The 22,071-nt window shown below is 40.5% G+C and overlaps 2 protein-coding genes across 4 annotated transcripts in view; both read left to right on the top strand.

The window, feature by feature from the left end:
* LOC106564813 (uncharacterized) overlaps positions 1-4,898 on the top strand; it is a 38,027-nt gene extending 33,129 nt beyond the window's left edge. The window contains exon 19 of the mRNA XM_014131237.3: positions 3,107-4,898. The gene's annotated coding sequence lies outside the window, so the exon portion shown is untranslated. The remainder of the gene's footprint in view (positions 1-3,106) is intronic.
* A 498-nt stretch (positions 4,899-5,396) lies between these two features.
* LOC106564812 (signal-induced proliferation-associated 1-like protein 2) overlaps positions 5,397-22,071 on the top strand; it is a 120,171-nt gene continuing 103,496 nt past the window's right edge. For all 3 annotated transcript variants that reach the window (XM_014131235.3, XM_014131236.3, XM_014131233.3), the window contains exon 1: positions 5,397-5,622. The gene's annotated coding sequence lies outside the window, so the exon portion shown is untranslated. The remainder of the gene's footprint in view (positions 5,623-22,071) is intronic.

Raw genomic sequence — 22,071 nt, 5'->3', positions numbered from 1 at the left:
GCATTTCAGCCCTGCCACAAAAGGACCAGCTGACATGTCAGTGATTCTCTCGTTAACACAGGTGTGAGTGTTGATGAGGACAAGGCTGGAGATCACTCTGTCATGCTGATTGAGTTCGAATAACAGACTGGAAGCTTCAAAAAGAGGGTGGTGCTTGGAATCATTGTTGTTCCTCTGTCAACCATGTTTACCTGCAAGGACACACGTGCCGTCATCAATGCTTTGCACAAAAAGGGCTTCACAGGCAAGGATATTGCTGCCAGTAAGATTGCACCTAAATCAACCATTTATCGGATCATCAAGAACTTCAAGGAGAGCGGTTCAATTGTTGTGAAGAAGGCTTCAGGGCGCCCAAGAAAGTCCAGCTAGCGCCAGGACCGTCTCCTAAAGTTGATTCAGCTGCGGGATCGGGGCACCACCAGTACAGAGCTTGCTCAGGAATGGCAGCAGGCAGGTGTGAGTGCATCTGCACGCACAGTGAGGCAAAGACTTTGAGGATGGCCTGGTGTCAACAAGGGCAGCAAAGAAGCCACTTCTCTCCAGGAAAACCATCAGGGACAGACTGATATTCTGCAAAAGGTACAGGGATTAACCTGCTGAGGACTGGGGTAAAGTCATTTTCTCTGATGAATCCCCTTTCCGATTGTTTGGGGCATCCGGAAAAAAGCTTATCCAGAGAAGACCAGGTGAGCGCTACCATCAGTCCTGTGTCATGCCAACAGTAAAGCATCCTGAGACCATTCATGTGTGGGGTTGCTTCTCAGCCAAGGGAGTGGGCTCACTCACAATTTTGCCTAAGAACACAGCCATGAATAAAGAATGGTACCAACACATCCTCCGAGAGCAACTTCTCCCAACCATCCAGGAACAGTTTGGTGATGAACAATGCCCTTTCCACCATGATGGAGCACCTTGCCATAAGGCAAAAGTTATAACTAAGTGGCTCGGGGAACAAAACATCGATATTTGGGGTCCATGGCCAGGAAACTCCCCAGACCTTAATCCCATTGAGAACTTGTGGTCAAGCCTCAAGAGGTTGGTGGACAAAAAAAACCCCATAAATTCTGACAAACTCCAAGCATTGATTATGCAAGAATGGGCTGCCATCAGTCAGGATGTGGCCCAGAAGTTAACCTCTTACATCTAGACGTTCCGCTAGCGGAACACCTGCTCCAATATCCAATGATAGGCGTGGCGCGAATTACAAATTCCCAAAAAATCCCAAAACTTCCATTTTTCAAACATATGACTATTTTACACCATTTTAAAGACAAGACTCCTTTATCTAACCATACTGTCCGATTTCAAAAAGGCTTTACAACGAAAGCAAAACATTAGATTGTGTCAGCAGAGTACCCAGCCAGAAATAATCAGACACCCATTTTTCAAGCTAGCATATAATGTCACAAAAAACAAAACCACAGCTAAATGCAGCACTAACCTTTGATGATCTTCATCAGATGACAACCCTAGGACATTATGTTATACAATACATGCATGTTTTGTTCAATCAAGTTCATATTTATATCAAAAAACAGCTTTTTACATTAGCATGTGACGTTCAGAACTAGCATTCCCACCGAACACTTCCGGTGAATTTACTAAATTACTCACGATAAACGTTCACAAAAAACATAACAATTATTTTAAGAATTATAGATACAGAACTCCTTTATGCAATCGAGGTGTCCGATTTTAAAATAGCTTTTCGGTGAAAGCACATTTTGCAATAGTCTGAGTAGATAGCTCGCCATCACAGGCTAGCTATTTTGACACCCATCAAGTTTGACCCTCACCAAACTCAGATTTACTATAAGAAAAATTGGATTACCTTTGTTGTTCTTCGTCAGAATGCACTCCCAGGACTTCTACTTCAATAACAAATGTTGGTTTGGTTCAAAATAATCCATAGTTATATCCAAATAGCGGCGTTTTGTTTGTGCGTTCAAGACACTATCCAAGGGTGACGAAGGGTTACACGCCCGACGCGTTTCGTTACAAAAAAATTCTAAATATTCCATTACCGTACTTCGAAGCATGTCAACCGCTGTTTAAAATCAATTTTTATGCTATTTTTCTCGTAAAAAAGCGATAATATTCCGACCGGGAGTCGTTGACTTCGTTCAAAGACGAAAGAATAAAAACATGGGGTCGGCTCGTGCACGCGCCTCAGTCTCATTGTACTCAGATCGACCACTATCAAAATGCGCTAATGTTTTTCAGCCAGGGGCTGCAAAGACATCATTCAGCTTTTTCCTGCCTTCTGAGAGCCGTAGGAAGTGTCACGTTACAGCAGAGATCCTCAGCTTTCAATAAAGAGAGTCAAGAAGCCCAAGGAATGGTCAGAGAGGGCACTTCCTGTACAGAATCTTCTCAGGTTTTGGCCTGCCAAATGAGTTCTGTTATACTCACAGACACCATTCAAACAGTTTTAGAAACGTTGGAGTGTTTTCTATCCAAAGCTAATAATTATATGCATATTCTAGTTTCTGGGCAGGAGTAATAATCAGATTAAATCGGGTACGTTTTTTATCCGGCCGTGAAAATACTGCCCCCTATCCATAACAGGTTAAATGACAGCATGTCAGAGTGGATTGCAGAGGTCTTGAAAAAGAAGGGTCAACACTGCAAATATTGACTCTTTGCATCAACTTCATGTAATTGTCAAGAAAAGCCTTTGACACTTATGAAATGCTTGTAATTATACTTCACTATTCCATAGTAACATCTGACAAAAATATCTAAAGACACTGAAGCAGCAAACTTTGTGGAAATGAATGTGTCATTCTCCAAACTTTTTGCCACAACTGTACATTCTTGCATCAATTTTTCTACACACAAACCAACTGATTTCTGAGGTGGCTCTTTTCCACATATGCAAGTTTGAGGTGCGAGTTGGGTAAATGCAATGGCTTGTAGAACTAAATCAAGTTATACATGGACACCGCATTAGGAAAAGCTTGTTGTGTATGTGTGTCTGTTTTAACACAGATATAGCCTGAACATTCTGAGTGAACCATTGTCTGAAATCGATTGAACTGGTTTTGCCTTGAACAACTCAATTTTAATCTTTAACATATTCTCATGATGTTCCTTCTCCCACCAGGTGGTGCCCATGCCACACTGACGTACAGACCAGTGACCAACCAGCCAGAGATTAAAGTGACCCTAAACGTAAAGCGTCTCAGAGTAGGAGTGCTGATCTCGGATTAGTTTGCCTTTTAGAACAAAATTAATAAGATTATATGGACACATCCTAGATCTGCACTCCTACTCTGAGATGCTTTGTGGGATATGGATACAGATCTAGGATCAGCTTATTCTCCCACTTTTCCCAACTTTGACTCCAAATGGACTTTTACTTCACATTGCCTCAGTGACACGATTATCGTGTGCAAGCAGCCGTGGTGGAAAAAGTATTAAATTGTCATACCTTAATAGAAAATGACTCAAGTAAAAGTGAGTCACCCAGTAACATATTATTTGAGTAAAAGTCCAAAAGTATTTGGTTTTAAATAGACTTAAGTATCAAAAGTAAATGGAATTGCTAAAATGTACTTAAGTGTCAAAAGTAAAAGTATAAACCATTTCAAATTCCTAATAATAAGCAAACCAGATGGCACAATTTGAATATAAATATCTTATTTGACAGATAGCCGGGGGCACACTCGAACCCTCAGACATAATTTACAAACTAAGCATTTGTGTTTAGTGAGTCCGCGAGATCAGAGGCAGTAGGGATGCCCAGGGATGTCTTGAAAATGTGCAAATTGGACCATTTTCCTGTCAAAATGTAAGAACTACTTTTGGGTGTCAGGGACAATGTATGGAGTAAAAAGTACATTATTTTCTTTAGGAATGTAGTGAAGTAAAATTAAAAGTTAAGTTAATTAAAAGTTGCCAAAAATATAAATAGTAAAGTACAGACACCCCAAAAAACTACTTAAGTAGTACTTTCAAGTATTTTTACTTAAGTACTTTACACCCCTGGCAAGCAGTCTGCAAGAATCTCACTACAGGAGACTGAAAACATCCATACAAGACCAAAGGAGTCATGAATGTATTGTGATGCCACATTGTACAAAAGGATTCATGTCTTCTTTTTGTCTGTGTAATACTTTGATGGGAATGGTTCTTTAATGGAAATTGGCTGGAATTCCACATATTAAACTCTTAACTGGGATTTCGACTAGGTATCCTCATCCCTTTTAAAAAATAAAGTTTTATTTAACCCTTATTTTACCAGGTAAGTTGAACACATTCTCATTTACAGCAACGACCTGGGGAATAGTTACAGGGGAGAGGAGGGGGGGATGAATGAGCCAATTGGAAGCTGGGGATGATTAGGTGGCCATGATGGTATGAGGGCCAGATTGGGAATTTAGCCAGGACATCAGGATTAACACCCCTACTCTTATGATACGTGCCATGGTATGTTTAGTGACCACAGAGAGTCAGGACACCCGTTTAACTTTACATACCAAAGACGGCTTTCCACTCAATAATTGATGGATGTCAATGGCCAATGGAGGGCCGAAGCACTACAGTCTTCTTTGTGACTCTTTCCATTGGTTACTGGCTGTTAACATGACTTGAGTGTATGATACAACATAAAACAATATAACATTACTGTATTGAAGCAATCAGACACATGTAGGGTCACAAATAGTGCAATACACTGAACTGAATGGACTTACCCCATTGAATACCATACAAGATGATCAAAATGTATTTGCTCTGTCTTATTTCTTTGAACTGTGTATGAATTGCATGCAGGGCACATAAAGAAACGGCTATTTTAATCTGCTGTACAGCAGACTATCACTTATAATTTTAATTACTTTTGTAAAAAAATAAATAATAATAAAGCAAAGAATTTGCAGTCTCTTCATATTGAATTGGTTTGTCAGTTCATTAGTTGTAATAGAGAGACCTTTTTCAGGTTATCATGAAGAAGTTCAACCTCTCATACTCTTTCAATGAATTTGGAGTATCTAGGAAGATTGGCTTTAGGAGTAGATATTTTAGATGGTCAGGCTCAGATATATTCACTTTATTACTGTTACAAAAAGCAAGACAACTTGTAGTCCAATTCGTGGCTCTGCAAACTTCCAGTTGGGGCCAGTAACGGACCATTTAAGAGCCTTCATTTATATAGGCTACTTTATGTGGACACAATCTAGGCCATTACGTAATTCATTGTCGAGCAGCACTGGAAAGATAATGTGTCACTACTATTATTTATGCTCATTTTTCATTACTGTATGATCATTCTTTCTGCATTCTTTGTGTATGTTTCAGTAATTACAAGTGATGATTGACATCTCAGAGAACAAACGAGCAACAACGTCACGGTAGGTCAGCCTATCCCTAAACAAATGACCGCATGGGGGAGGCGGGACTTCTGCCGATTCTGCCAGCGCGACTCAACAGAAACTAGTTGTATTAGACACACAGCTAGGCCTATTGATACAGTTCATGAATTGTAGGGACGGGGCTTTGTCTAGTTACAATTGCTTAAAGTCACTGATAAACACAGTTTATTCTTCAACTAGGATGTAAAGCCTGCAAGTTAATCGTTTTGGATAAAATGGGATTGGAGTTATCTAGATCTCGTCGGAGGTAAGATATTTTTCATTGAGGTGTTGCTTTTTGTTGTTGAAGTAATTCGATTAAAGTAGCCAAACTTGTAAGAATAACACTTTGGCATAAATTGATTTGAAAGCTGTTCAACTTGTATCATAAACGAATGCAACTTTCTAAATCGGCCTGACCATCTAAATCTGGTGTGGAATGGTGAAAACAACAACGAGATCTGAAAAAGGTTTTCGATTCTATTGTGTTGCGAGTTCGCTCTCAACAGCGGGCTCTTCTAGCCCAAATTACATTAACTTTTCATTAGAAGCACAACACAGTTCATAAATTATAAACTGGACTGATATTTTGTAGCCACAATTGTTACGATAGGGCTTCGTGATTCTACGAATAACATTGCTCGCGCAACTTCAACTTATTTCCTTTGAGTCCAATTTTGATTGTTTGCGCAAAACTCACTGCATGTTCTGTTGGATTCAAATGTAAGAAGTAAAAACAGTGGTGCCTGGACAAGTGGTTATACAAACATTTTGCCAAAACTATACTAACATTTTTGTGAATAATTCTGAGAAACAGTGACATACACACCTAAAGTGATAAATCCCATATTGGTCTTTCAGTCAGGACAAGCTGTGCATGTAGTCTAAAGGCGTCCACATACTTCCCATCTGGAACAGTTCGTGCATATATACGACATGACGTTTTGGTCTTCCGCGAGTTTTTTCGGCTGTTCGTGCGCACATTTCTTTTCTTGAGGCAAGCCGAAGATAACGCCCCTTCATTAGTGATTGGTCAACCGTAGGGATTCTTCAATGAATTGTTTGTAATTCAAGGACTAATGGTTTTATGCAAAATAAATGACTTAAATACTACACCAAACATCTTAGTTAATGTAAAATTGCCCAACTACGATCTCCTTGGCAAAAAAAGTTAAAATGAATGACATTTCTTCACTTATCTTAGATTATTTCAGACTATTTTGAGGAAGTGTATCTGGCTAGGCGTTTCGAGATGCAGTTTTTTTCTTGTTTTTCAAGCGAAGGTCTTAAAAGGGAGTATACAAGCACCCTCGTTTGGTTCGCCTAGCCGAAGCATGCAGAAGGCTTAAATGTGTCTGCATGCTTCCCGTCCGAAATAATAACATTTTGTGATGTTTTGGTCTTGAGCAAGGGTTTCTTCGGCTGTTCGTGCACACACATTTTGAGGCAAGCCGAATTTCGGTAGCCAAAGTCTACGCCCCTTTGTCGGTCATTGGTCAACAGTAGGGATTCTCAAATTGTGTTTTTTTGTCATTCAACGATAGACGACTTTTTTCACTTGAGAAATACTGCACCAAAAAAAACGTTGTTGTATTTCAAATTGCGAGATTAAGATCTCCTCAGCTAAAAAGTAAAAATTAATGACAGATTTCTTGAGTTATTTAAGATTCATTCTGACATTGGAGGAAGTGTATGGCTATGGCGCCTCATGATTGACAAACAGTACATTTGCTGCTTTATTCTTGTTTTAAGCGAAGGTTTTTTAAGGGAATATGTGAGCACACTCGTTTGGCTAGGTGCCAGCTGAACTGAAGCATGCGAAAGCCTTGATAGTTATCCCATGATCATGTTTCCATTCCTTTACATTTCACATAAGTCATTGGATGAAGGCGTCATCTGTACAGGGGAGTTGTATTATGAGCCCCGACACTCGTTCTGAACTTTTTTATAAATATAAAATATAAATATTTAACCAGGTAGGCCAGCCAGTTGAGAACAAGTTCTCATTTACAACTGCGACCTGGCCAAGATAAAGCAAAGCAGTGCGACACAAACAACAACACAGAGTTACACATGGAATAAACAAACATGCAGTCAATAATACAATAGAAAGGTGTATATATACAGTGTGTGCAAATGAGGTAGGGTGAGGCAATAAATAGGCCATAGTGGCGAAATAATTATAATATAGCAATTAAACACTGGGGTGATAGATGTGTAGAAGATGAGTGTGCAAGTAGAGATACTGGGGTGCAAAGGAGCAAAATAAATAACAGTATGGGGATGAGGTAGTTGGATGGGCTATTTACAGATGGGCTATGTACAGGTGCAGTGATCTGTGAGCTGCTCTGACAGCTGGTGCTTAAAGTTAGTGAGGGAGATATGAGTCTCCAGCTTCAGAGATAAAAAAAAAAAAAAGTGCAGTTCAATCCAGTCATTGGCAGCAGAGAACTGGAAGGAAAGGCAGCCAAAGTAGGAATTGGCATTGGGGGTGACCAGTGAGATATACCTGCTGGAGCGCGTGCTTCGGGTGGGTGCTGCTTAACATGCATTGCTTGTGGTACAGTTTTGGAAGTATAATGACCTTATCTTTCATATCAGCGAGAAACGTTCAATTGATACACACCTTTTATAGGGTTAGTGTTCCCACAAGGCCATATCTCCGTGTTACAGCAAGTGTTTACAGAAGAAATACGTAAGACAGAGGGACCACTGTGCTATTTAGCTATCTAGCATGCTCCGAACACCTGTGTGTAACGGAAGAAGGTCGCTAGAAACGTCACATTGGCTACAACTGTGATAATGCTGGTTAAAACAATGTGTATTTTGCATTTGTGAAATTATTTTGTTGGGATGTGAAAGTAAAGTGGTTTATGTTTCTAGGACCGTATTGCAATTAGATGGAGCATTTGGCTGTTTTGGCAGCCAGAGCCAGCCTACCTCTGAAAATAACATGAGGTCCTTTGACCTTTAGGAGTAACGGTAACGTTAGGCTTCTTAAGAGTACATCTTGGGACTGCTAATAGTAGATCTACTATTGAAACACATAAATAAGTCTGTCAACTGAGTCAGAAATTCACAGGTTTCAGATTTGCGCCATGTTTTTTTTCTCAAGTTTTCGCTCAAACACTTAAAAAAAAAAAAAGAAAATCTAATGTTGTTGTTTTGCGTAAACCACATCAGGAGACAACTTTTGAGATCGGGGAAAAATCTAAGACATTTTGTATTTTTGAATGTAGTTACCCTTTATTTCAAGGGCTCTGGTACCTAACACTGTGGTTAGTGGTGTTTCTGTAGCACATGAGATGGAGTTTGCAAAACAAATGGCTACTGGATTGATAATAATAATCATGATATTATTTTGTAAGGTAGGCATAGGCTACATTGTTGCTAGTTAATGTTTAATTGAGAAGGTTTTTGGGAAAGCCTTTCCATCTACCTGAGGACGTTTAGGCCTATCATTAGCATTGCTACATTTTTCCTGTTCCTTAATTGTTTGAAACCTGGACATTTGATTTCATATTATGAGGCATTTCTAACCTTGTTCAAAGTAGCCTATAGCCAAAATTCCACCATAGAAATGTGGAGGCAATTTATTTTATAAAACTTTCCTCATATGCGTTCTCCTGTTCAATTGGTTTTCTTTCCACTTTCTTTCATTGTCCAGCCAAAGGCATTGTCTTAGTCATATTAGCAACCCATGATGGTTGTTTCATCTTTAGATCCCTTTCTACATTTCAAATGGATATTTCTGTCTCTGATGGTATGCATCCTGGGCATATGTATCCTGGGCATTAAGAAGTGAGTATACGCAATGACCACTGAAAAATAAATGGTTATATGCCGTATACTTGCGTATACCCTCCACTACACCACTGAGTATGCCTTCTCAAATTGGCTAAGTTTGCTCAACAAGACATTTTGTGTAGTTTCTAATGAAACTGTCCTAAGTATGTAGGCTGTTGCTTGTGTTTTGATAGTGTAATAATGATAACATAGTGATATCATCATCACTATGCTATCAAAATAAGTCTCATACACACAAGCGTACATGAGGACAATTTATCAACTGTTCTAGCTGGTACCTGTGTAAGGGTTTGGGTTATATTGAAGCCATGTCTGTTTCTTCTACCTAGTGTGGCAGTGCTAACCTTGACAGTCCAGCTGTTGTCTTCATCAGCCTACAATGCGGTACTTTTGATTTCAGACTTTTGGAGAAACACCTGCTAAGTACATCTGCGTATAGCCCGCTGATGTGTTGCGTGTTTGAGATGTCAAACACAATGACTTGTGAAGTGGTTTATCGGCCATGAGAAAACGAATCTGACAGAAAAGCTCAACTTTGGGGAAAAAAAGGTGTAGTTTTCTCCAGGATAGACCTTGGTAGTTCAAGAGGCAGCCAAGAATACAGTAGCCTAGATTATCATTCAAACCGAGTTCACAATGCAAAATCATCTCCTTATGCTTGGTCAAGTCAAGATCCCTTTTTGTTTTGGGGACTTAATATTTCGGAAAACCTATGAGGATCCCTACAAAAAATGGCTATGGGAACAAGGGAAGTGCTGTGGTCCTTTGGCTCCCATAATCCTTCCACTCATGAACATGCCTAAAATGCTCATAACTGGCAACCAATACTAGCCTGCATACCCTCCTCATATGGCTAAAATCAATAGCATTTGTATTGCCAAGCGCCTGAGAAGACAAGCTTAAGGGTGATTTGTTTGGCCAGATTAGCTCCTTTTATCTGAATTTGCAAAAGTGCCTGTCAGCACTCAAGCCCGCTCAATGGGGCTCCAAGTTTCTTTACCAGAGGCAGCTAATTAAAAAGCATAGCTTTTGTTTCCACTCAGTTTTCTAATCCTGTTCCTGGAATGCTGGACAGCTGAGACGAGCCAAGCCCGTTTATAGATGCAGCCCACACTCCAGAGCAGTGTATTCAGTGTATTTTATGTATGCATTAAGGTACCCTTAAGCAGGCCAGGGAAAGTCGTTCCCTCTGCAAGGTGTTCACTGTAGATGAAAGTAATCCACAAATCCCTATCTGCATTCCCCTTTTCCTCCTCCCCACTCTTGATGTTTGAAAACCCAGAGTACTTCTTACTGTAGGGCATTGGAGTGTAATGTTAGCTGGATCTTGTTTGCGAGTCGAGGTTCTCTACTTATCTCCATATTCCCCACCTCTTTGTACTCCTGCTTCTTTGGTTCCCCCGGGGAGGTTAAATAATTGGAGTGTGATCTCATTGCCAGTATCCTACATGGCAGGGAAGATCATGTGCATAGTTTGCATGATTATAGATAATTGAGTGAGAGAGAATCAATCCGGATGTGTTTCGTGTTCCTCCAAACAAGGTCAAGAGAGGAAGGACTAAGTGCCATACTCCTGTAGACTAAACAAGTTATCCTATTGTCCTTCACTTGACCTTTTACTTACCCTGCCCAGTAGTGTACTGTACATATATTTCAATTCCTAACCAGGTGTCTGCAACTTTGTGCCGCACACATTTCTTTCTCTATACACAAATCCTGTCTGGTGCAGAACAGGAAAATGGCCACTGGCGATAGGAGAGTCTGCACATCGAATCATCCACATGTGTAACCTGAGTGCAGGCCAGCTTGTAGACCTATTTCAATGTGCATGACTAGAAAGGCTGCATGATAGTGTTACAGACAAGGGGTTTTAGAACTGGGTAAACACATTTTAAAACGGCCTTTATCAGCTCTGTTATGACCCGGTATCAGGTAACACGGGAATGCATGGACGCAGACTGGGATTAGCGAGCCGGGGCCATCTGTGCGAAGGACAGTGGTAGCCAGGCCTTTTCTTGGTGTCCCTGCATGGAGTCCGGAAGTCTATGCTGGAACACCCGTTGATGTCCTTATGCATCTGGGCCACCCTGGGGTCTTTAATGATTTGATTTCACCATGGAGCTGGAGGGAGGAGCTGCCTCCACAATCACCTCCCTTCATTCCCAATTCTCCATACAGCAGGAGAAAGGAGACTGTGGCCAGGCAGGCGCCACACCTCCGTAAACTCCACAGAGAGTTAAGTTGCAGGTCGATTAAGAAACATCTCCTTCCCCATGATGGCAGCGGAGAGCCCTAAAGAGGTGATGCCAGCTCGGGGAAAGGCCTCTCACTTCTGCTCTACTGATCGCGGTGACATTTAAACGTGAATCACCTGGTCTTAGCACCCTGCTTTGCCAGCGCAGCTAGTCAGTCACAGGGGCCATAGCCCTTGTGGGGTGAAAAATGGGATTAACAGGTTTACCAGTGCAGACTGCTTTATTCGCTCATCTTGTTTGTGTGTTTAATCTATTATTAGCTGTAATTACTATACGGCGACTGTGGGCCTGCATGGTGTCTGGGCTGGCTCCATAAACTGGTCAGGTGACTTAGGTCACAGACCACGGTCAAGGTTTAAGTTCAGTTAAGTGGATTGGCTTAATTTAAGTGAAGGATTTAAACCAATGAAATATTTAAATACTGAAGCAACCTTTTGATGAACTTTTAGCTTTTCAAAGAATGCTAAATCATTTCTGGTGTGTAATATGTCAGCATTTCTTCATAGCTATGGCTCTGTGGGTCCTTGGAGAAATAACAATGACTTGAATCAACACTACTGCTATTCTAATATGCTCCTGTAAGGAAGGATAACATTTAGCCTACTCTTCTGTTGTAACCCCATTCCCAGTCTCTGTAGCAGTTTGTAGCCTCTACGCTATCATCTGAAATTCTCTCTAGCCAGCACCACAGACTCCCAAGGGAGTGGATCAAGCTGCTGGCAAGGCCTTTCCCAAACATGCAGCCATCTGCCTCGACACCTGACACCATAGCCCACACTGCAATCCAGTTCGACTTCTCCTCAGAGACACGTTTGTTTCTATTAAAGACTGTTTAAAAACTGACGACCAAGCATTATCACCACCAATAGAATAGATAGCCCATCTCCATTCATAAGTCATCCACACGTTCCTTTCTTTTCTGGGTGAAAATAATCTGTTGACAACATGTTTATTATTTGAAAATGGCTGTGGACTGCTATGGATGTGGACCACTCAAGTGTGCCTGAATGCTTGTGCTTTGGCTGGGGAAGCTTTTAATCAACCTCCAATCGCAGTACCTACTGGATGTGTTGCAAATTAAATGTGACAAATGGGTGCTGTGTGCTTTTTTTTTGCTGACAAGTATAATTGAGGACTTTGGGCCTTGGTACATTTATTTGTTTCATTGGTTTGTGCAAAGGGAATTTTTGACTGATGTACTGAGTTTATTTTAGTAACATTTTAATTTGGCTGAATGTATGGTTATTGAATCTTTGAGTTAGTAGTAATAATAGGCCAATGCTGATACAGTTGCTAAGTACACCCTTTGTTTCCAGAGTGCTCAGTATAGGTAATTGTAAGATCTTAAGACATTTTGAACTTTACATCAGACTACTAACAAAGACAAGTGCAACGTTGCTCAAAACGAACTGTGTTTAAAGTAGACAGCCACCTTTAATTTCCCCAAGGTTGAAGGTGTTTTCAGGATGTCAGCAAACGCCTCCGGGTGAAAATGTGAAGAATTTCAGCTCTGAATAAACCTCTAATTGACAGGCACTTCCTCAGTTGGCGTCCACTGGGGAACCACAAAACAACGAATCGAGCTTGATAGGTCTATGGAAAAGAAAGAGCAGACTTATGCTATTGTAGAAACACCTGCCAAAAGGTTGGTGAAGCATCACCAGTTGTTGTCATGGAGGTGTATGCTGTAGAAAAGCAATCAAAAGACAGACTGTGGGTTTATTTAGTGTTATGGCACTTGGAGGCCTTCGTAACTATTGAGTAGCGATGAGCTACAAAGCAGTAGAGTGGGTGTCTACAGAGACGAGCATCTGGGGCTTGTCTTAACTGGTCAAATCAAAAAAGGTTAGCACATTTGGTCACCTTCTCGTTTTAAGTTATCTATTGGATCTTGACAGCTATGCTGACAAGTTTCTTGTGTCTTTCTCTTTAACACTTTAGTAATGGATTTGAGGATTGGGCAAGGCTTTTTTCAGATGACAGTTTCAGTGACAATGGTTCTGCAATTATTAGTGAATGACAAGCGACTTTGTTGTTGTATTAATGCATACATTAGCCCTTGGGGTACATTACTCTCCATTTCTATGCTTTGCGTCGTATTTGTTTGCTCGATTTACTAATCGTAGTTTATTACATTTAGTCCCTCAGAGCTATCAACTCCAAATGAGAATCCCACAGTTTGTGTTATTTCAGCAACGACATGGGAACCATTTAGTATTTCCATTTTTCATTGCCAGAGGAGACAATAACTTTCGAGCCATTTGTCTAAGAATTAATGAGGATGTAGACTAAATGTCCTTGTGATGACAATAGAGTACAAATAATGTTGTTTGTGGCCTACGATTCCCTCCATATTACACTGATGTGATTTCCCATGACATTTCTATTTTTCTTTGTGGGTTTGTTTGTGTGGGTGGATGATGAGCCGTGTATCCTAAATGAATTCATGTAATCCTCCTTAACCTTTCTCTTGTGCTGTAAAGGAAGATTTGTTTGCTCTGACTGCTTTAATATGAAAGTATTGTTATTCTTTGTAATTTACAGTGGATAGTGATAAAAAATAGTGCAACAATATCCTTTTTCTGGAATACACTATCATTAGAATGATTTTTGGGATAATGACAGCATGACACTGGGTGGGTTATGGCATTGTTAGACCCATTTGTAGACAGCAACACATTTCATGGGATGGCAGATGGACTCATGATTTTGGGGGTCAAGGTGCAAGTGCCCTCAATGTGGCTGACCCACGTCTGTCAATTATAGTTTTAAATTCAATCAATGATTTGCCTAGTTAATTAAAGGTTAAAATAAAAAATCAGAAGGCTGCGATAAAGCCTTTTCTGTTTGTTTGGCTCCCAGAGCGACGTATTCACCTAATCCCTATAGGATGCTGACGTCGAACTATGATAGGTCACTCACATAACCCTTGTATAACCCCGGGAATCCTCCAATTCTCTGAGGACTTGCATGTCAAAAGTAAAAGTCCTGTAAATGACCAATCACTGCCCTGAAGTTCTCCCCTTAGTGTCGCTAAGTTGCAGGGCCTGATTTACTAAGTCTTTATAAGGGCTTGCACCTGTACAGCTGTCTTCCAAATTAAATATTTGTAAACGATTAAGAGGGAATAAAAATGTTCTTATAAGTGTCATTTGGCTTAATGACCTTTCATGACTGAAACATTTTAAAGGGCAAGGGCTAAAATAAAGGATACCATGCAAAAGTAGTCACAGTTTTCAATCTTTCAGATAAAAAACGAAGCCCACCTTACCAGTTATTTTCATATAAAGTCAGAAAAGCAAAGTCTGCCATGTCATTGACTCAGAAGTCAAGCTTGTGATAACCTCTCTGGCCATGCTACGGTTAACTGCAGCTCCTCTGAGGCGAGACAACCTGGGGGAATGTGTTGTGTTTTCTCCGGCCCAGAGCAGAAGGGGCTTACTGGCCCCAGCCTCGAACGGGAGATAAAAAGAAGATTACCGGCCTTCCCTCCCTGCATTCCTTCCCCTCATTGAGGCGAAAGTGCCATCTCAATAGGAAGCCCTTTGGAAGCCCTCTGGGATCTGCTTTGACATTCCTGGATCACTTGAGTCTTTTATCTCCACTGATATCGTTTATGAATTGGGATGGGAAGTCATCTCATCAAGTGCTGGCGAGCAGAGCTGGCTAAGGGAAATTATGGGTGTGCTGATATTGGCAGGAAGTTGTTTGTCGCTGGTAGTTTTAAAGGACGAGTACTAGCAAACACAAAATCAGTCTTTGTGAATTTTTTTGGCAGACAATTCGAAAGGTAGAAAAAGATGACACCATATTGGTGGTTCAGCTATTATAGGAACCAAGAAGGACTTACTTAGTTGGAGGATAGTGCTTGGAACACCAAGGGTGTGGGTTTGATTCCCTTTTTGGCCACATGTACTGGAGGCCTAAGTGGCTTTGGATGCTAAACAACCATATTGCCCTAATGGTTTTGATTACTGTCACAATGGTGGCTTGCATGTTAGAGAAATGATTTGAATCTGACAATTTCGTCTTATTCAGGCTATCAGACTAATGCATGACTACCAACTAGGGCCGGGTGACATATAGAATTATACATCGCCACTCACAACAAAGACGAACGGCAACTTCTTCCTTTCCGACAAGCAGTTTCAACTCGCTATTTGCATTTGAGGTTTGGTCCAACAGAGTCGTTCATATGGACACCGAAACGCTTAGACACTATTTTACTGTAATAGACGAGGACTTAACCTTTCTGATGATACCCTTTTTATATGTCAACTATCAACATGTAGAACAGAGCAGAACCTACTAAAACGAGAGTATCAATGAACATGACTGTGGAAAATGTATGCTTAGTTTCTGTCGTGCGTGGCATTGCGGTTCCACGTACCGCTAGCATCATTTTAGCCACAAACTGATGTGCTAGCTGTCTAGTCTGTTTTTATAAATTAGCATAAAAATACACATTTATGTAAGGAATTGGCAACTCGTTCTGAGAAATAAGGATCTTCTCCAGGTAGGCCACTTGATTTCAATATCTTAAAGTGAACAGGCTATGTTGTTCAAACAGTTGGAAATGGACAGGAGGCTCTATTCATAACAGTTCAAATGTTCTACCTCGTTAGCAAGCAAATAGATCCACGTTGTCTAGACTTCTATAAAGATGAGCTGTCTACTCACAAGCACGTGGCCTTGTGCTCGAGGGCTTGTGTATGAGACCTGTGTTCTATAATGCCTGCTACAACAAGTTGGACATTATTAGTGGATGCGCATGGTTCTGGTTAAATTTGTAACCAAAAATCAAAATTTTCATAGACATACTTGAAAGCCAGATCAGTGATTGTAGCAAAAAAAATGCAGATTAATAATGAAACTATTTGTGGGTGTTATTATTGTGGAAGGCTTATATTTAGCCTAGGTATAATATTACATGCCCTGAATTCATTAGATTATTCCTGACTGTTTCAAATGCAGTGCATTGACCTTTTAATTGTCCAACAGCTTATTTAGAGAAAACGTTACAGAAATTGAGACGTATTCCATAAGTTTGGAAAAAATCTAAATATGATTTTTAGGCCATATCACCAGCCCTACTACCAACCAGCTAGAGTCATGAGACCTCATGACCGATGTTTCGTTATGTAGTCATTTACCAACAGTGTGAACTACTCCTAGTGGCTTTGGATTGGTATCGAGTATTGTTTCTGTTGTCATGCTTTTTTAATCACAGTTTCCCTATAGGTTTTAAAATCTTCTGTTTTGTTTACACCATCTGTGTATTTTGGTTATTTTTCTGATCCACATGTCTTTCAAATCTCCAAACGTTTATCCCTGCCACCACACTAAACTGTTTACTCACTGTTTGCTGCTCCCAAAAGGGATTTTGTAAGAAGCTTTGGGGATACAATAACACATTTCTTTTGGTACCGACCCTTTGAAATGTTATTGCGTAACTAAGTCTTCTAAATCGTCTTCACTTTTGGGAGCAGCTGCTCTGCTACCTTTTGGATGTGTTTGTAGAGGGTCCTCAGCAAGAGATTTGATTTCACATAGGCTTTTTTATGGATTGAATTCATAATTCATGGTTTACGTATTTATTGCCTTAGTATAACAGCTTCACATACCAAAAAAACTGTTTTTCTCTTGTTGCTGGCATTGCACTCAATTCTGCCACGCGCATCCAGCCGGATAACATTGACACTAAGTTGACCCCGCTAACCAGGAAGCCCATCGATATCCCATTTCGGCCATCCACTCGAAGCCATTCCGGCAACTGTGGAAATGATATAGTGAACATGCTAACTGTGCTCATCGCCCTCGCGACGAACCGCTGATGAACCAGCGCCGTCACGTGGGGGAGTACCCCGTTCGACAAAGGGAACCATTAGATGGAAGACGACCCAGTCCTCTTCGAGGTTAATTGGAATTATGGTCACTAATCAAGTGCGGCGACGTGGACCCGGGAGCAGTTAACAGGTTTAGTTAGTTGCAACGGCAGAGAATGGTTGGTGACCGGAATCACCATATAACATGCCCTTTGCGTAGTTTGCTATAGTAATCACTCCCAATAGTATGACTTTTTATTGATTTAGGATGATGGTGTCTTCATACGTGATTATTCAATGGTCATTTCTGGCCAACAAGGCCATGAACACTCAAAGGCCATAGGTCAAATCGCAGAAAGAGCCACTGTGGTGGCACTGTTCAAATTCCCACCATAATGGGCAGAAATGCTCTTCTGATTATCATTCATGGGGCAAGGGTTTTGGTATGTGTTAAGGCTATCTATGGGGCTAGTCTATTCATGTGTGATATAGACATCTAGCATAAATGTCTGAAAATCTTGGCTCTCATCTGCATGGTCCATGTGTTGTTGGATTGCTGGGTCATAATGTGCGAATTTGTCGTAATTGGAAAATCGTGTGTTGAGTGGGTGTTTGTGTTACTAGACTAGACTGTTGTGTTTTGGTGTCTGGTTTATATATGGTGTGTGTGGGAGCAGGGATTTGTAGGGCTGACTAATCCTCCCTTACTCAGCACTCATTGTGCACTTTCAGAGTAGAGCAAACGGCTCCAAAACACACACAGGCATTTGAACTAGTAATGTAACACCAGAAAAATATTTTATTGTTATAGTCGTCACTGCCTTGAACTATTCTGCTGCATATAACAAGTCAGCGTTTCCCAAAAGCCTCATGTGCTCTTTTCCCCTCTTTCTTTCCTAACCGAGGATACACATTTTTATCTGACTGCCTGCCTCCTTTAAAAAGTCAAGTCTTGCAGACTACATGAGATCATTAGCTCTGAACGACTCGAGAGGTCAAAGGTGACCACTCTTCAGAGACTCTGGACATACTGCTCCAGGAGACATGTTCGCTGAAGGAAGCCTCGATGCAGGCAGGCCCCATGCCCGCCCCCAAATTATTTTCCCTGAGGAGAGAAGTGGTGGGGGGTGGAGGGAGAAGTAAAAGGGGGGTTAGAGTAGCACTGTCTTGGTTGAGGCTTTCCAGACCTGCCTCCGGGTCGGGGATGGGCTCTGATGTACCCAATGGGGCATTAAACATGCATTCTCTTTCTCTCACTCACTCGCTCCACTCTTCCTCTGTCATTGTCTTATTTCTGTTCTCCGTCTCTTGAGGCTTTTAGTCTGCTCTCTCCCTCAGTCAATCTTTTATTTCTTCAGTGGCTGTCTGCTGTCTTCTCTCACTCTACTAATGATTTCTCTGTTTTCAGATGCTCAGTTATCGCTCTTTCTCTCTGTCATTCAGTCTGACCTCTACTCTTCCTTTGTAGGGCCTCACTTGCAACCCCTCTTTTCCCTCTTTGTTTTTTATTTGGCCCCCTTTTTCTCTCAAATTTTGAGCTTGTCTCATCGCTGCAACTCCCTAACGGGGTCGGGAGGCGAAGGTCGAGTCATGCGTCCTCCGAAACATGGCCCGCCGAACCACGCTTCTTAACACCCTCCCGCTTAACTCGGAAGCCAGCCGCACCAATGTGTCGGAGGAAGCACTGTTCAATTTATTGTAAAGTGTGGGATTAAGCTTATGCCAGACTTAGCCTACGTTTGAACCTCTCCCTTATTAATTTCAAAGTATGTTCATGACCGAATTTTCATATAAATCATCTAAAAAAAAAATAAAAAAATCATATTAACCCCTCTTGCAGAATATGCTTTGGCAAGATTTTGAGTAATGCAATAAATATCAAAATATTCTATATAAAAAAATGGAGTGGCAAAGACTCCAGTGGTCATTCATAATTCATTGAATAATATTAGATGTTTGGTGAATCTATGTTTTATTATTCCTGGTAGATACTACTGGTTATGATTGCAGACAGAGCCCAGAGAATGGGACGGTGCAATATTGAATCAATCATATTTTGATAAGGTGCCTGCATGGGGATGTCTACCTCACCCAGAGATATGCCCATACTGTAGAGATGCACCTAGCGTACTGAAACTTCACTGTAGGCATAATACAGATATTGCCATCTAGACTTGCCCTAGCAAACAAATACATTACATTAGCTACCTAAATGTGAAGTAAACTCAACTGAGGAGTAATCGAAAATTGAGTTTTTGTTTTGTTTGTATTTTACCCCTTTTTTCGCCCCAATTTCGTGATATCCAATTGCGATCCAATTACGGTCTCATCGTTGCAACTCCCCAACGGGCTCGGGAGAGGCGAAGGTGGAGTCACGCATCCTCCGAAATTTGACCCGCCAAACCGCGCTCCTTAAAACTTCTTATGGCTTGAATCCCGTTAGCAGGATCGATATGACGACAGCCAGTGAAAGTGCAGGGCGGCAAATTCAAAACAACAAAAATCTCATAATTAAAATTCTTCAAACATACAAGTATTATACACCATTTTAACCTGTTGGGTCTAGGGGGCAGCATTTGCACGTCTGGATAAAAAAAATGTACCCGATTTAATCTGGTTACTAATCCTACCCAGTAACTAGAATATGCATATACTTATTATATATGGATAGAAAACACTCTAAAGTTTCCAAAACTGTTTGAATGGTGTCTGTGAGTATAACAGAACTCATTTGGCAGGCAAAACCCTGAGACATTTTCTGACAGGAAGTGGATACCTGATGTGTTGTATTGACTTTAAACCTATCCCATTGAAAAACACAGGGGTTTAGGAATATTTTGGCACTTCCTATTGCTTCCACTAGATGTCACCAGCCTTTACAAAGTGTTTTGAGTCTTCTGGAGGGAGATCTGACCGAACAAGAGCCATGGAACGGTGATGTCCCATTAGACACCTGGCGCGCTACTTCATGTTGGGTACCCTCGTTCCAATACGTTATAAAAGGCTATGCATTCGTCCACCTTGAATATTATTCATGTTCTGGTTAAAAAAGGCCCTAATGATTTATGCTATACAACGTTTGACATGTTTGAACGAACGGAAATATATTTTTTCCCCTCGTTCATGACGAGAAGTCCGGCTGGCTTACATCATGTGCTAACGAGACGGAGATTTTTGGACATAAATGATGAGCTTTTTTGAACAAAACTACATTCGTTATGGACCTGTGATACCTGGAAGTGACATCTGATGAAGAGAATCAAAGGTAATGGATTATTTACATAGTATTTTCGATTTTAGATCTCCCCAACATGACGTCTAGTCTGTATCGCAACGCGTATTTTTCTGGGCACAGTGCTCAGATTATTGCAAAGTGTGATTTCCCAGTAAGGTTATTTTTAAATCTGGCAAGTTGATTGCGTTCAAAAGATGTAAATCTATAATTCTTTAAATGACAATATAATATTTTACCAATGTTTTCTAATTTTAATTATTTAATTTGTGACGCTGACTTGACTGCCGGTTATTGGAGGGAAACGATTTCCTCAACATCAATGCCATAGTAAAACGCTGTTTTTGGATATAAATATCAACTTGATAGAACTAAAAATGCATGCATTGTCTAACATAATGTCCTAGGAGTGTCATCTGATGGAGATTGTAAAAGGTTAGTGTATCATTTTAGCTGGTTTTATGGTTTTGGTGACCCTGTCTTTGACTTGACAAAACATTACACACAACTCTTGTAAATGTACTGTCCTAACATACTCTAAATTTATGCTTTCGCCGTAAAACCTTTTTGAAATCGTAAAACGTGGTTAGATTAAGGAGATGTTTATCTTTCAAATGGTGTAACATAGTTGTATTTTTGAAAAATTTGAATTTTGACATTTATTTGGATTCAAATTTGCCGCTCTTGAAATGCACCTGCTGTTGATGGAGTGCACCACGGGTGGCACGCTAGTGTCCCACCTAGCCCCAAGAGGTTAAAGCTTTACTTCTTGTTAATCCAGTCACACTGTCTGATTTCAAAAAGGCTTTACGGCGAAAGCAAACCATATGATTATGTTAGGTCAGCGCCGACACAAAAAACACAGCCATTTTCCAGCCAAAGAGAGGAGTCACAAAAAGCAGAAATAGAGAAAATGAATCACTAACCTTTGATGATCTTCATCAGATGACACTCATATGACTTCATGTTACACAATACATGTATGTTTTGTTCGATAAAGTTCATATTTATATCCAAAAATATCAGTTTACATTGGCGCATTATGTTCAGTAATCTTTTGCCTCAAACATCCGGTGATTTTGCAGAGAGCCACATCAATATACAGAAATACTCATCATAAATGTTCATGAAAATACAAGTGTTATACATGGAACTTTAGATAAACTTCTCCTTAATGCAACCGCTGTGTCAGATTTCAAAAAAGCTTTACCGAAAAAGCAACAATCTGAGTACGGCGCTCAGACACAAAAACTTGCCATACAATATATCTGCCATGTTGGAGTCAACAATAGTCAGAAATAGCATTATAAATATTCACTTACCTTTGATGATCTTCATCAGAATGCACTCCCAGGAATCCCAGGTCCACTATAAATGTTTGTTTTGTTCGATAAAGTCCATCCTTTATGTCCAAATACCTCCTTTTTGTTCGCGCCTTCAGTTCACAAATCCAAATTCCCGACGCACATATCAGGCGAAAACTAAAAAATGTCCATTACAGTTCGTAGAAACATGTCAAACTATGTATAGAATCAATCTTTAGGATGTTTTTATCGTAAATCCGCAATAAAGTTTTAACCGGAGAAATCCTTTGTCTT

Source organism: Salmo salar, chromosome 12, assembly GCF_965601325.2.
Source record: "Salmo salar chromosome 12, fSalSal1, whole genome shotgun sequence".
In the NCBI taxonomy this organism is placed as follows: domain Eukaryota; kingdom Metazoa; phylum Chordata; class Actinopteri; order Salmoniformes; family Salmonidae; genus Salmo; species Salmo salar.
The sequence above is the reverse complement of the archived record's forward strand: the minus strand, read 5'-3'. Positions and strand labels throughout refer to the sequence as shown.